A 17,037-nucleotide genomic window follows, 5' to 3' on the forward strand; every position below is an offset into this window, starting at 1 on the left:
GCTGGCACTCAGCAGGAGCAATTTTGGTAGATAGAAGTGGTGAAGATACAATATCGACCGGCTAGACAGATAAAGTATCCGCTGACCCAGTTTCGGATCAAGTAGTTAAGCGTGTGTTATTGCACAAACTTAAATTATTGACTAGATAATATTATGGAAGTAAAATACAGCCTCGGTAGGTAGTACGTGTGGCGGCGCAGCCGTGCATACCGAATCGTAAGATCAAAGCACGCATAGGTACCTCACTAAGTCCAACACCCACACGAATTGGTCGGCTACACTCGCGTCTGTGTGGGTGCCGCACGCACACGCCGATGCGGCCGAGGCAACACTAATAAAAGTATAATAAAAGTTATCAAGACAGAAGTACAGTGTACGGTACTATTTTGTTTGGAGGGAGGTAGAGGCACTCACACAGGCGCAGGAGAGGCTGTATCGGCGCGGCACGCCAGTTTACCGTTGCAAGGCGCGTTGTGCGGCCGGAGTCCGGACACCGTCACCCGCGCGCAGCCGGCTCCCGAAGCACCGGCCCCTAAACCCTCAGCCAGCGTGTGGACAGCATCACCCGTGAACTATCCTCCAAGTGTTTACACAACGTGTCAAAGACCGTTCAAAACTACCGTGTTTTCTGACTCTTGAGACAAAGTGCTCGTGCATCATACAAAGTGCAAAACCATTTCGGTTCCTCTATTGGATCTACTCCATCATATTGGTGAGTACCGAATATTAGTTTATCTGACGATTATTAGAAAAATAAATCAAAGTCCGCAACGTCTATCACCCGAGATTATTTTCAAATTGAAGTTGGAAAGCTGTGCAACGTGTATAGTGGACGTCCGCAGCCTTAAGTAAAAAAGTCTATTAGCGATTTCTCTTGAGTACGTAGTAAAGTATCTCTTTATCAAAACAAAATAACCTTTTCAAAGAGCATTGAGAGTTTACGGTTATGTTACATTTTACGGAGCAAAGAGTACAGTTATTGCAGGTTCGGAAGCCTGATTATAATATTTTGAGCGTTGAAGCCTATTGACATTACTTGAACTAGTTTATTTCCAGCTCATAAAATATTAATTGCCTGAAGTAAAACTCGTGGCAGCGCGTTCCACGACCACGTATCAATTTGACATTCAAAACGAAACTTTTGCTGAAACATTTTAGACTTTATAGCACGATACCTGACAGTTTATTTTTGTAATCCAATAGTTTAACCACTTCTTTGTCTTATAGGCAAAGGTTTTCAATATTGTTAAATGGGTGCATGTTATTTGTATCGTGTTTTTAACTTCAAATTGTATAATTTCCTTGTACCGTATGCCGATCACAGTTGATTGTACACGCTGTTTGGTTCCCAAGTATCTGTAGTTCTAATAAGATTTCAATTCCATTTTCTATAACAACATTCTTAATCATTTTTGGTACGTTGTTATGTAAAACACCTTCTTTATTAATGTCTGAAAAGAGAACAAACCTAAGCTCAGTTTTATTATTTTTTGGATTACTAGAATAGATATTCGAAAGAGCAATAAACATGGTAATCATAAGTTTCTTATTTACAATAATGGCATATATAGATTTGGATGTACAGTAATAATTAAAAAACAAAGAGTGAGTATTAATGATGGCTTCCATACGAGCTTTTACAATAGTTTAATTACAGAAATAATGCATTCTGCATCATAGAAGTAATAGATTGATTTATTTTAAAATTGCTACGGTTATATTTGAAGACAATCATATTTTATTGAATTAAGAACAATGTTTGAGAAGTGTTTACTAAATATGCATTATATATCAGAAAAAATACCTTCGTTTAAGATAATATTTAACTTAATCAAATAAGATAACGGTAGTTAAATGTTCCGCATAACATGCTCATATAAATTAATATTGTACAACGAAGTGTTAATGGTTGTTTTAATTTAATAAATCAAATACCTAAACAGCTTTCACGAAGCGGCCAACTTTGAAAATTTATTGGATTAAAATTGTTTTGAATTTATAAAGCTGAATAAAAAATTGTATTTAATATGAAGTGAAATTTTTGTGATCGAACCCAATTTCTATAAGGCTGAGACTAGATGAAAGCACTAGGAAACATTCCTTAATATGAATCTTTTTAAAGTGTTTGTAAACGAAGTAAAAGTCTTTCAGGCACTGATATGAAATCATATAATATGTTGTACGCTGTTATAATATTATATTATGCCTTCCATGCATCACACCGAAAAAGAGCGCGTTGATGTCTTTACTATGCGAGCTTTTTATGCAAAGTTTAAAAATTAGTTTTAATCGATTTTTACTACACAAAATTATTAATTTTTGTACACAAACGTATGGTAACTTAAAATTCAATTTAACGAATAAATTACCATTATTTTTTTATCAAATATTGTACCTAGTTAATAAAAGTGAGTACATAAATTTACGATACATGTAACAGGTACATAAAAATATATGTTGCTTTTAGAATAGTTTTTAGGTCCGTAAGTATGTACCAAAAATTAAATGAAAAGGTATATAGAAATGGTCCAATAACAAACCCTTATTCATTCATCCCATTTAAATCAAAACACGGAACTATAAATAAATTTCGGCTGACATTTATACCGAGTGTAATGTGTAATAAGAGTCTGGGAACAGTAAGACACCGACGGACACAATGCAGAGCAGTGACGCAGCGCTGACCAATAATGGCCGACATATTAAGTGCTTTATTACTTCCATATCGTTTTATTATCACAAAAAGAATTACACGTTCACAAATAACAAGCTACAATGAAATTGTTGCAAGGAAATATTACGCAAAATAAAAATGGGTGTTTTGCGGGTTTTGAGTACGACTGAGCTGTCACGTTCGGATATGTAACGCTTGCTAAGTGGATGATCCGTAAGATAATTATATAAAGTGTGAAAGTTATAACATAATGAATAAAGATAAAAATATTGTATAATTAACCTCACTTGATTAAGTTTTCACTTGATGCGGTTTTAGGCGCACATCGCGTCTTCAATGAACATTATCAACCGACGTCACAAGATACCCTTTGTTTGGCGGACAGATACGTTGACACGTCGAGTGATAAGGTGCCTTAATATGACCATCGTTGAGTGATTTGTTATTCAAGTACTACTCATTTTTAATCCCCACGCGAAATGAGTTTGAGGTATGAGTTTAACTGGCTCCATAATTCCTAAAGCAATGGATCTATTTTAATGCGGAATTTTTATTTAAAGACTGATGTAATGGAGATAGTACTTAACTATGATAAGGTCAAATTATTGAAACTTTCGCGAGCCATTATTAACTTTATTTATTTAAATCGGCTTTATTTACGTTTCAACGGTATTGTGATCCACCCTCCGCGCTGTCAAGCCGTGCACTACGAGCACAAATTAGTAGTGCTAGGTGGGACGAACTCTATACAATCACCCTGATAAAGGACATCCGAATTGTCCAAAACTAGTCGGTACCAAGACTGATGAAGGGCATCCGAATGGTCTAAAACTAGTTGGTACCAACACTGATGTAGAACCTCCGAATGGTTCAAAACTAGTCGGTACCAACACTGATGAACGACCTCCAAATAGTCCAAAACTAGTCGGTACCAAGACTTATGAAGGACCTACGAATGGTCCAAAACTAGTTGGTACCAACACTGCTGAAGAACCTCCTAATGGTCCAAAACTAGTAGGTACCAACCCTGATGAAGGACCTCCGAATGGTCCAAAACTAGTCGGTACAAAGACTTATGAAGGACCTCCGAATGCTCCAAAACCTGTTTATTATTATTATTATTTGAAGAGGGTGGCTATTTCCTGGTCCTAGAAGGTTCCTAGTAACACCGCGTCCAGAATTGGACTATTGTGTTCGCCACTCATACTAGAGCTCATCGTCAAGCCCTACCGCCTTTACGAACCGCAGTAGTTCCTTGACGCGAGTGTTGCAAACACTATCTGGAGGTACGAAGTAGTTGCCAAAGATTGTGTTACGCTTATGCATTAGTGGGCCGCAGTCGCAGAGTAGATGAATAGGTGTTTCATCATCCTCAAGGCAGAACCTGCAAGCCTTGTCGCTTCTGATGCCGACCACACTGAGGTGCTTGTTTAGGCGACAGTGCCCGGTTAGCATCCTAGTGAGTATGCATAGATTTTTCCTGTTCAATGATAGGGCTTCATTCGCATAGCTGCTGTTGAATGCCCTTATCAGTGCTTTAGAGTGGTTTAAACCTGAAGAGTTGTTCCAGCGTTTAAGTGCTTCTTGTTTACATTGGTTACTCAGGGTGTGTCGGATGGCGCTCTTTGGCAGTCCACAAATGGGTTCCGGACCATATCGGACTGCTTTAGCCCCAGCTCTTGCGAGCTCATCGGCCATTTCATTGCCTATGATTCCGGCGTGCCCTGGGACCCATCTGAGAATCACTCTGTTTTTCATGCCTAATGAATTCAGGCATTCGACGCAATTATTGACTAACTTAGACGACGTCAAGTCAGCGTCTAAAGCCAACAATGCTGCCTGACTATCAGAGTGAATGTATATGTTATGATTGAAGTAGCCTTTTTGGATATTGGTTTCCGCGCATTCCAGGATGGCGTACACCTCTGCTTGAAATATGGAGGTAAAGCTTCCCAGGTTTGTGCTGGATTTAAACCTGGGGCGTTCTCCATAGACCCCACAGCCGACTTCATTTTCCATTTTGGACCCACCGTGAACCACATGAGGCTCCCGTCCTTCCACGTGACTTTGTTGTTCATCCAGTCGTCCCTGGAAGGTAGTTCCACGATATAGTGTTTAACAGAGATTAATTGTGGAGTCGTCGGTGCAGACCTCTGTAACAGGTAAGAAATTAGTGTTCTTGTTGAAGACTATACAAGCTCTGGGTTTTGATCCGCTGGTATTGTAGATTAACTTACCAGCGGTGTTCAGTCCCAGTATTTTGCCGGTATTGACCCACGGCTCTTGTAGTAGGGCAAAGAGGATTTCACCACTCGCAAGGCATTTCTCCATTACTGCAGTAGCAGCTTTGGCGTGGTGGAGGTTTGCCTGGAGTATCCTCGCCCTATTTCTGCGGAGCGTCATTGGATCCCACCGGAGGTGGAAGGCTTAGGTCGGTCTGTTTTCTGGTATGGGTGTTTCCGCCCGCGGCCAGAATTAGCCCGACTCTGATCCTTCCCTCCCCTGAGGGGACCTGAGACGTTCCTCGACATCGGCCCTTTGCCCCGGAACGTAGTTGTGGGGGCAGCCGGCCGTAGCGGGGTCTTTGAGATCCCGGATGTTCCCGGTCGCACAGGCCCGCTGGTCTGGGTGGGTTGCTGTCCACTCGCTGCTGCGGAACCCTCAGAGACGCCCTTGATCTTAAAATTGATCTTTCTAAAACCAAGGGCAGCTCTGCACTCGGACTCTTTCAGAGTCTCCGCGGAGGGATCGTCCAAGGAAAAAGTGACCACTTGGCCTCCCTTGTCCTCCCTCGCGTGGAGCACCTTCCAGTGTTCCGTGTTCAGTCCCGCATTTTGCGCTCGGATCAGCTTCAGTGCCTCTTCGACTGTGTCAGCCTCAGTATTCGGCAGAAAAGTCGTGGCTATGGAGGGTTTGGGCAGTTGTTCCTCCGACATGCATGAGAGCTCTGCCTCCGGCCACGGCTTCAGATCCTTGACTTTGTCCACAAGCCACTCTCGGCTGAAGTCAAGTCCAAAACCTGTTGGTACCAACACTGATGAAGAACCTCCGAATGGTCCAACACTAGTCCATACCAACACTGATAAATCATGAATAAGGCCGTTTTAAATAAATAAAGTATGAAAATTTCTTTAGGCTTATTTTTTTTTATCCCAATGATTCCGAAGGCGTGTCTCCGGGATAATGGGGGCTTTTCGTGTCACGAAAACGAGTACAAGCTGGCTTGGTATAGCAAAAAGATAATTTTTCTTAATTGAATTAATCTTTTAGATTATTCAATTCTAATAAAAATAACCTACCGCTGTGTGACATTTGAAGTCAGCGGGCGAGGCGGGCGTGCCAGCATCATTCACGACCGTGTCGTGAGCATCTCGACCTATCAGGTCATGTCGACATCTCATTTAATATTAATACTGGCGTTAAAGCAAGCAAAAGAAGTTTATGAAGAATTGATTAGGACGACACGATATATGGAAGAGTATATAAACTATTTCAGAAATTATGTTAACCTTTTTTCTGTTTCTGCAAGTCAAAAACTGTTTACTGGTTAAAGAATAGTCTTTAATAGAAGAGTTTCAAGTAGTCAACAAAGTCATTTTACTTATTATGGGCATATGAACAAAAGTCAGGCTCTTAAATTCTGATGCCCGTTCTTCTCAAGTTTGAGGTATTTCTCTGCAAATGGCTGACAAACTTTTAATAAGTGAATTATGAAATCAAATAACATTCATGCTTTAAATTTAAACATTTAACTAAAATGTTCATGCAAGTAAATGTGGATGTAGTGCAAATATACCAAAATCTATTTGTTTTTAATCATCTAGATATCATCACGTTAGCGCTTCAGGCGACAAAGCATATAGATTTCATAATGTCGGAATATATAATTTAATTTTTTTGGAAAGCACTAAGTGTCAACCTTAGAGCCACAATAGATTGCGAGCCTTATTGATTTGTAAAACTTGGAAGTATTTTCTTAGTATATCTAACCATAAAACAACAATTTGCTTAAAATATTATGATTAATACATAATACATTTACACCTGAGAAGTACTACTTAAATGTTTATAGTAGGAGCAAATTCCACCTTCGTACGACACGCTAAAAATCAGGATATAATCCCGATCATATGGATGTGTGGCGTTCCTCCACAGTGCAGTTTTCAAGGAACTTTCTTCAGTGTACAACAAAACTGCGGAATGAGCTTCTTTTGGCGGTGTTTCCGGGACATGATTAACTTCAAAAAAAGCGCGTACAGTTTCCTCAAAGGCCAGTAACGATCAAATAACACCAGGTGACCCGTACGGCTTAAATCAAGTTTGTAAGCTAATAAAAATAGAATCTAACTTCGCGCTACATTTTCGATCCAATTTTTTTTTGTAATAGTCACTGACCTACTGAGCATTAAATCACAAAATGCTGGCAGATCCAGGTTGAGCTCTTGAAAAATATATTTGGCCGATATCTCAGAAACTATGCTCTTTAGGGCACAAGTTAGGTTAATTTATAAGAAACTTTCCTTTAAACTTTTTTGTAAAACCTACTCTTTACGATTTATGGCGCATTTAATGAACCGGATTTTCTATCCCGGCCGATAAAATAAATGCTTTCATCGATTTGTATAGATCTATTTATTCCATACAACTTTTGTGTAAAACATTTTTTCTAATGTCCATACTTTATGATTTGTAGGTCGTTTAACGTTGGACTACCGGGCGTAAACTCGAAATTTTTAAGGTACAATATAATGTTGCAAATTCTAGAAACAAATTAAAAATCGCTATGGGTACATATTCTTATAAAACTTGAGAACTTCACAATTTTTTTGTATAGATTTCATCATCTGACTGATTTTGTAATAATTAATTCAATCTGTATGTACATCGATTAAAATCTTCTAAATACATAACGGAGGTAAGGTGACATATCAAATTTATTTCTAGACGCTTCTGTGATAATTTCTTAGATAATTGTGTTACTAACAGCGAGTGAAATGGTCACTGGCTTGCTAGCCGCCGGGTGACGCGTTAGCCGGAAGACTGGTGTTCGCTGAAGCAGCACGGACTCCTGCGTAGAAAATGTCCGTCCTTGTGATTTCACAGCGACTAACCTTTGGCCTTGCCATCAAAGTATCCATCGTTAAACATTGGATAATGGTGACTTCATTCTATCGAATTTGTATTCAATTTTAAATGAATGTTTTTGACTGTATTACTTTTTTTACAAATAAATTGAAATTTATTTAGTAAAGTGAGAACTACTTTAGGTTTGCTGTGCCTTTATGCCATACCTTTGACCTACATATTTACTCATTACTACTCATACATTTAAATTAATTATATACTATATTATATTACTTATTTATTTTTCCTCTCAAAATTATTAAACTACTACTCATTTTGTGATAATAGTCAGACATACACATTCTTGAACTATGGAATAACAGACCGATACACGGGGAAACAAACATATCCTAAACACAGGGAAACTTAGTTGGGAGTTAGAGCTCAGCCAATAGCAATAAAAACTTCATACCTACTTGTCTAGATGCACTTACCAAACATAAGTATGTAGGCTTCTTCTTAATGTTTGTATCTAAAGGTTGTGATGTATAATGTTGTGTAGGTAGGTATTATGAGTATGTAGTAACATGTACATGGCTTTTTTGTATAATACGTTTTTCTTTTGAGACAAAATAAAATATTTGTATTTGTATTTGTTTTATGCGTATTTAATGAGATTCAGCCGCCACGTTTGGGTTTGTAACGCTTGTTGGCGTAAAATCGGCTCGAGTCGACCTACCTATACAGGAGAAGGTTGGTGTGGAGGAGTTGACACTAAGACCAATTATTATACTTATAATATATCATACGCGTACATTTTTAAGGGATAGATATAAAGTAGTAACCTACCAAATTGAAAAGTATCATCGTTTGGTCTACATAAAGTCAAAGTTATAGTGCATCTCAATTCAGCAATGTATTTCCTATAGTAAAGACTAATTTTGGAGAATTTACGCATAATTATGATATTTCCAGTCCATGTTATTTTTATACATATATCTATGGAATCAGTTAATAATTACTAGTGATAACAATAAGTTCGAATGAAATGTTAACATTATCCTCAACTCAATTGGCATTTACAGCCCTTAAGTAAGCAAAAATCTACATAGATTACAATGAAAACAATTCACATATATTACATCGGATTTAATCACTTTTATTTATTTTATTTGCAAATAAATCTAGAGCATTTAACGGCTTAACTGGACTAAATGGATTGATTACTACAATTAAAAATGAAAACGCAGACAACAATAACTATCTCTATCACTGTCGCTCTAAGGATATCTAGCGTAAGTGCTTTTCACACCCTCTTGGTGTTCCAACCATAGACTTAGGATATACCAGCTGACAGCCCAATAATACGTGACCAACTTTGATTGGTCTACCTATAAGCAATTTGTTATTTTTTAAAGTGATAAACCTTACTCCTGGGATTTTAATTTACAGACACTTAAAACGCGAGATTTCGCGGATTCGAGTACTGCATCGTTAGTAAATTTTGTTTGTTTATACCTTAGCTAGTTGAATGATCAAAATGCTAAGTAGCTATGCCAGGCGTGGCGGACTCTTTACGACCTGTCAATCAAAATCGGTTACAGTAACAATAGATTCTCTTTTTTCTTCTATTTCGTTGTACCCCCATAAGAGATGTTCTTCTTTCTTGCACGCTTTTTGTCAATATACGCCAGTTTATTGTAAATCTATAGTTTATAATGATAGGTCCATATATACATCTATATTACATCCAGTCCACGGGTGGACTCGTTTTCAGTGAATTAGCCAATTTAACCCACGTCTCGTGGAGGTAAACAATAACACACACATTATTAGAATAGCGCTATATTTTAATTCGTATACGTGCAACAAAATTTTAGTTTTGTATCTCCTCTGAAACAAATGCACGCTGTCATTCTAACCAAGTAAAATATAATAATATGGCTAAATATACTACTATTTTTGATCTATTCAGCCATTTAATTAAACTTTTTTAACATTTAATACTTACACGTATAACATTTGTAAGATAAAGATGTTTATAAGAAAACGGCACGAGAGAATATTCCAAATGGTATCTCGAGAAATCGTCAAAGTAGCGCATAATTGAAACAATCTCTTAACGGTTTGTATAAAGCCTTTATTTTTACAAAAAATAATTATATGACTTGAGAATATGAGGAGAAAATTCATTTTTTCTTAACATATCTATCTTTAATAGACATTGTGAAACTATCGCCAAAGTATCCCTAACTCTTACAGTTGGAGCCATTCTAATCATTCAATCTAGATAAAAATTGTATGAAAAATTATTAAATGTTTAACAATACTATTTAACATGATACAGTTTTGTTATTTTTGTAAAGAAAATTGTATTATGTTTGTAATAAATTAGAAATGCTTCTAATTCTGAATTAAAACTAGAGCGATCTTGTGCGAGAGAGGTAACCTAGCTCCGCTCGATTCCTCAAGGCTGTTGGCTCATTTCCCAGCCTTAAATGAAAAATTGTTTGTGTGTTTAGTCTATTTAACAGTCAACAACATTTACATATTTGTTGAACTACTAATATGACGGTAATAAGGTGTGTCCTCTAACAAACAACCTATTTATTTTCTCTAAATTAGTTCTAAAAACTATCCGATTTTTTTTAAATTGTAAAAGAAATAGGAACCTTATACGATGACTTGATTGTTCGGTTTTTTGTCAATGCCCTATAAAGTTTGCAGGAATCATATTGAAATTAGCACCAAATACTAACAACTGCAGATTTCTGTAAATAAATAATCTTCTAAATCAACCCAAATAAAGAAAATGGCCATTTAAGTATTTTTAACAGGCAGAAAAATCAAATTAATAGAGTATGTACTTTCTATTGAACTACAATCATAAAACTTCGACAGACTACCATAAAAAATAAATAAAATGGCAGTATTTGTGTGTGAGTTAGTCAGAAATTAATACTTACATAATATTATAAAGTCATTCAGAAATACGTTTTTGTTTCATTGTTATCTCAATAACTTTGATTACACATTTGCGATGCCCTTGACTACGTTTTTCCCGAATATAAGCATATTTTTTTTTTCTATTAATAGAACAGCGTCTGACGGGTCAGCAAGTTAAAGATAAATAGTAAATCATAAAGTTCAAATTGTCGTCTGAACTAGTTTAGCTTTATACTATAGCAGACAGCTTGCATATTGTTGCTAACATCAAAACTACTAAGTATTTCTACTACTTAGTTAAATTTACTTCTAAGTGCATTTATTTACATGAACATTATTAACTCTTGTTTTCATACATTATATATAGTGTTTCTGTTGCCGATGAATATAGTATATTAGTAAAATGATTAAATGTAGATTCAGGACGATTACCAGCAAAGCAATTTAAATGCTAAGCCGTGACTAATCTGTACATTAAGATTCTAACTCGATGGAACTATATATCTATGTGAGCACACATAGACATATTTGTCGAATATTATGAGACGAGGAAACCGCCAAATACCGCTAGCATAGTAGTGGGTTATTGCACTCGGATTCCGCAACAAATTAACATGTATTCGGTACAACTACATTTTATGCTTAGTATTTATACGATAAAAGTTTTAACCTAATGGTCAGTTTTAACGAGTTATAATATGCAAGACTTTGTAACAATAAAGGCTAAATGCTGTCGAAGAGGAAACATATAATCTATAATATATAATATCTAGGTATAAAACTGAATAAACCACATCAATGTAGATGTGGCGTTCAGGTAGATGCTCTTGGGCGTCACGGGTTATCCTGCCTAAAATCGGCAGGCCGTATTATTGAAGTTATCCGCAGAGCATTTGCCACTCTTAATATACCAGTTGTTTTAGAGCCAAATGGTATTATTATTATGGGAAGGGCGCTGGTGTTAGACGCGACTTGCGTCGACACTCTGGCTCCTTCTCATGTCCAAGTTACGTCAGTTGGTGCTGGGGTGCTGCTTCGACTGCCGAAGACAGCAAGCGTCGCAAATATGTTGGTCTCAGTGAGTCATACATCTTTGTGCCGTTTGGTTTCAAGACACTTAGGCCGTAGGGCCCAGAGGCGACGAAGTACTATCTTCGCGCCTCAATAAGGCTACTGGAAACCCAAGCGCTGGCAGATATTTCGGTCAACGGATCAGCCTAGCTATCCAACGCGGAAATGCTGCCAGTATTCTTGGTACGCTCCTACGTAATGATAGTTTTTATTTTACGTAGTCATAGTGTTGTAAATATAGTTATAAGATTTGTTTTGTTTGAATTAATACAATTTGATCATACATGATAAAAAAATCTAAAAATAACTGATGAACTCAAACGGCTTAACTTACTTAAGTTAGTGTTAGCAAATGTAAGTAGACACATTATAAAAAACCTCGCGAGCTATTGAGTACAGGTGATGCTTCTAATCACACATAAGTATTTTATTGCAACATTTAATTCCCGCACGAGCGACAAACTCTATTACTGAATAGATATGTTGAAGATTATTTACAGTTTCATTTTATTGCATATTTATGTTTTCATTAACATAATTATTGTCAGCAAATTATTTTGCATTTATATTAAGCTCTTTAAGAAAATATCTGAGGAAAATATCACAAAACTATATTTACCGGGTAATAGTAATAAAAAGTTTTATAAATATTTACAAATACCTTTTAGGTACCCGTAGCTTATCACGTATTGATTGCCCATAAATAAGTGCCATATATCATTGAAATGAGTATAAAATATGAAATATTATATAAAATATAACCTGAGAGTTGAACAAAGACATTAAAAGATTTATGAACTTTATGTCACTTGGACGGTTGGCTTAGTGAAAGAGCGCTCGCACGGAACGCGAGAGGTCCGGGCTCGAGTCCCGCATCGTTCATAAATTTTGTTTTCAAATTTATATTGTGTAATAAAATCTTTTCATATATTTTCTGAGAAGTATAAGCATTTCAGAATTCTCAGATAAAATTCAGTTTGATAATTCCACAGCTCAAATATCAGCATTGCGTAGAGAAGTCGCTTCACCGTGTGTCTAACTTATCAAATAACTAAAAAACCAGCTTGATAATAGCTTATGTTATATATTGAATCAATAAAATAAACAGATGTTAGTACTTACTTCTTTCTAATGCTTGATGTAACGGTAGATGATGAAGAAGAATATATACATAAATAAAGTCAGTGAAAAAATATCACGGCTATCTGACCAATGAATCAAATTTTGTTCACAATTTCAGGGTTTGTAAACTAATTACGTGGAAGTCTTACCCGCTTTCTCAAGTACAAGTTTTTTTTATGAAAATAAGAGACGATGAAAATAAGAGACAGTTCAGCTGATGGTAATTGGTACGCCCTGCCCATTACCTTGAGATATAAGATATTAAGTCTCATTGGCCCAGTAATTTCACTAGCTACGGCGCCCTTCAGACCGAAACACAGTAATGCTTACACATTACTGCTTCACTGCAGAAATAGGCGCCGTTGTGGTACCCATAATCTAGCCGGCATCCTGTGCAAAGGAGCCTCCCACTGGTATTATGGTTATTCTTAGTTATTTCAAAACATCAAAATTGGTAAAGTTGTTGTGAAGTAAGCTGTAAGAGACATAAAGACGAACATAAATGCGGTATTTCTGTTTAAGAATGGTATAAACATTCAGTAAGAAGCTTGGTTTGATATCAAACAGATGTTGATTTACTTCCATTATCTATACATAATATTAGTAAGTAGGTAGGTAAACTCCATTATATAAACTGTTTGAAACAATTAGCCATTACACAAAGTCCAGAAGACGGAACTAATAGTATAATCAGTAACTAATTATAAATTTCCCCGATGCCACTAATTACTGACTGTCAGTCGAAATGATTTAAATCAACACGATTGATTAGCATCTGATAAACATATTTAGCGTTGCCACACATATGCAAATCTTTTTATGACATTACTAATGTTAATAATTTGTTTTAAATAGTAGTAAATAGTTTAACTGTTTTCTCAACATGTAAACTACATTCTTTGCGCCTGTTTAACCCAGTTTCTCTTTTATTATATATCTAACATCTTAATTACTTAATTGCAAAAATATTTTGTGTGCAACAAATATTTGGCTAAATGAAATAGTTTATGTTAATTGGTTCGAACAGCACTTATTAAATATTTCTTTGTTACTGACTTTTCAACAAGATCAAAACGCGTCTAATAATAATAACGGAATTTCAATATATTATAATATATAATATATACAAGGGTGTACTAGACACGTGTAAAGTCGGAATACGTACTAAATAAATGTCGACTTTTAACCGTTTTAATACTTTCAAATAACATCTTATTCACCGTCTAAAGTGTACTAGGCACGTGTAAAGTCGGAATATGTACTTAATAAATGTGGACTTTTAACCGTTTTAGCACTTTCAAATAATATATTATTTAAGATATTATTCACCGTGTAGGGTGTACTAGGCACGTGTAAAGTCGGAATATGTACATAATAAATGTAGAGTTTTAACCGTTTTAATACTTTCAAATAACATCTTATTCACAGTCTAAAGTGTACTAGGCACGTGTAAAGTCGGAATATGTACTTAATAAATGTGGACTTTTCACCGTTTTAACACTTTCAAATAATATATTATTTAAGATATTATTCATCGTGTAGGGTGTACTAGGCACGTGTAAAGTCGGAATATGTACTTAATAAATTTAGACTTTTAACCGTTTTAACAATTTAAAATAATCTTATTTGAACGTGCTATTAAAGAATGTAATATTAGTTTAATAATATTTTATTATATGATAGCAAATAAAGGCTTTAAATCAAAGTTGAACAGGTTTACTCTAAAAATATCCGATGATGGAGCGTAAGTGAAAGTCAAGATCGACATATCACGTGATTCAAAGTAAAAATAGCTCAAACAAGTTGTAATTAATTATCAAAATTAGTTATCAAACATAAATTATAAAATTTAGTTTGTATTAATTGACGTATTATTGGTCTGGTTGCATGCGGTGGTGGCGTTGGATGCGGAAATTAAACGATTTAAATACAACTTAAATTCAGTATGCAGACAACAGAATACTGTGTTCGAGTGTTTGAGCAAAATTTGATAACACTTATGCAATATTATATTAACATAATAGTTAAGGTTTGTGTTGTGTAAGAAATAGTCATCATTATTCATTGTAACAAAAATATGCAATTTAATGTGGAGTGAAAAGTTCTTTTTATTAATCTCAAAATAAAGTAAGAACTTGTACTTAGATAGAAAGTAAATAGACTTTTCTTTGATTTACATCACGCAAAAACTGAATGATTTTGATTCGAAGATTGGATTATTCTTATTTACTAGCGAGCGAGACATAATTTGTAGGACCGTGCTTACCCATCTTATATATGTTTATTAAATGCTTTTTTTTTATAAAACTAAAACAAAGTTAGTTATCTTGTTGTAAATTAACATGTAGTTAAAACTACGTTAAAAGAAAAATTAACAATCATTCAGAATAAATAAAATAACTTTGACAATTGATTTGGAACAAATAACTAACGTTAAACTTCAGATATTACATGAGTTTCATTCATTAAAAATAGAATTTAACTTAAATTTTGTTTTGTCTTAAGTTGTATTTCAAACTATTGTCGTGTTGTTGTCCAACTTACCAATGACCTTCTGATTTTAATGTAGGTACAACCGGAATGTTAGTCATGGACACTGGCTCTCATAATATATATAAGTACATCATTATTTATTTGTTGAACGTACTGACACGGTTCATTTTATTTGAGTTTTAATCCTTTAACTCTTGTTTACTCAGGTACTTACTTCATAATACATACATCTATACGTGTTAAGAACTGGCAGACTTTATGATGATGGGTTGAAAATCTATGACGTTAAAGGGTAAAGAAACAAAAACTTATTCATATTCGCACTAAAATTAATTTTTGATCCAATAGCTAGTAAGATCACTCGATGGAGTTCAGCCGTTTTGGAGTCCATACTGAACATATACATATACACAGACATTTACACAGAGATATGGTCTGCTTATGATATATGCCAGCTTTTACTAAATATATATGATTTCATAGTAATTAAATATCATATTTGCACCAAGTAGGATAGCTTTAGAGAAAATAATGAAAAACTATAAAACTACATCGCATAAACGAAATCTACGTGAGAAAAGTCGCAGGTAGCTGGTTGTTTAATTCTAAACATTTATTTGATTGTAAAGGTGAAATTAAAATTCAACTTTTGACAATTATATATTAATGAATGTGGTCATAACTTGAAAAACAATAGGAGACAGATAGCTGCAGAATGTATTAAATCGCAACAGTGGTATCCAATTAAGTGGATTGCTAATAAAAGTGAAATCGAAGCGAGTGCAGTGGCCGGGCGCTGCGACCAGCGAGCGAACAAGATGCCGGGCGACACGTTCATCTGAATCTATTATGATCATGTTATACAACTGTACTGTTTTAATAGAAAAGGAGGACCTTCGAGTATACATACATTCGGGTCACCTGATGCTAAAACGTAAAGTTATGACCTTATTAAAAGTTGAATAAATGTACAAATTGTACGGTGAGAGAAAAGCAAGCTGTATTGTTCCTCGCCTAATTAATCAACTACTCTCATTTCTGTCCAATGCAGTGGCCCATAAAAATATTAAACTGAAACTGAAGGACTATTTCCTAGGTAATCTTTTATCGTATTTGTAATTAACAGCGATGGAATGCCTGGGAAATTATTGAAAAATCTGTTTCTTTTTTGGTTGCTTCGGAGATGGTTTCCTTGTTGAAATAAATATATAATTAACTAGCTGACCTGGCAAACGTTGTTTTGCCATATAAAGTATGATTCACGCGATAGTTTTATAAGTAATAAAATATTGCCTATATTATAGCCTGTACATCATTTTGTTCTATTGTCAATAGTTTTTGCAGCGCACGCAAAGATAGGTTTTCGATTTTACACCTTGTGTTACAAAATAGCAATTTTATTACGGATCCCTAATTTTGAAAAAAAAAAACATAGCCTATAGCCTTCCTCGATAAATGGACTACCCAACACTGAAAGAATCATTCAAATCGGACCAGTAGTACCAGAGATTAGCGCGTTCAAACAAACAAACACTGCAGCTTTATAATATTAGTATAGATATTATATTATATATAAATAAAAATATAGATAATATGTACCTTATATTATCTACATATGATTTCTTGTAGGTATTTGTATGTAAGTATTAACATAAGGCGTAGACTAA

General features: G+C 35.2%; 1 protein-coding gene across 1 annotated transcript in view; it reads left to right on the top strand.

Annotated features, from left to right (window-relative positions):
- Positions 1–471: 471 nt before the first annotated feature.
- The window catches only part of LOC126971374 (zinc finger and BTB domain-containing protein 5), a 99,757-nt gene continuing 83,191 nt past the window's right edge, over positions 472–17,037 (top strand). The window contains exon 1 of the mRNA XM_050817677.1: positions 472–712. The gene's annotated coding sequence lies outside the window, so the exon portion shown is untranslated. The remainder of the gene's footprint in view (positions 713–17,037) is intronic.

This window comes from Leptidea sinapis, chromosome 23, assembly GCF_905404315.1.
Source record: "Leptidea sinapis chromosome 23, ilLepSina1.1, whole genome shotgun sequence".
Classification (NCBI taxonomy): Eukaryota; Metazoa; Arthropoda; class Insecta; order Lepidoptera; family Pieridae; genus Leptidea; species Leptidea sinapis.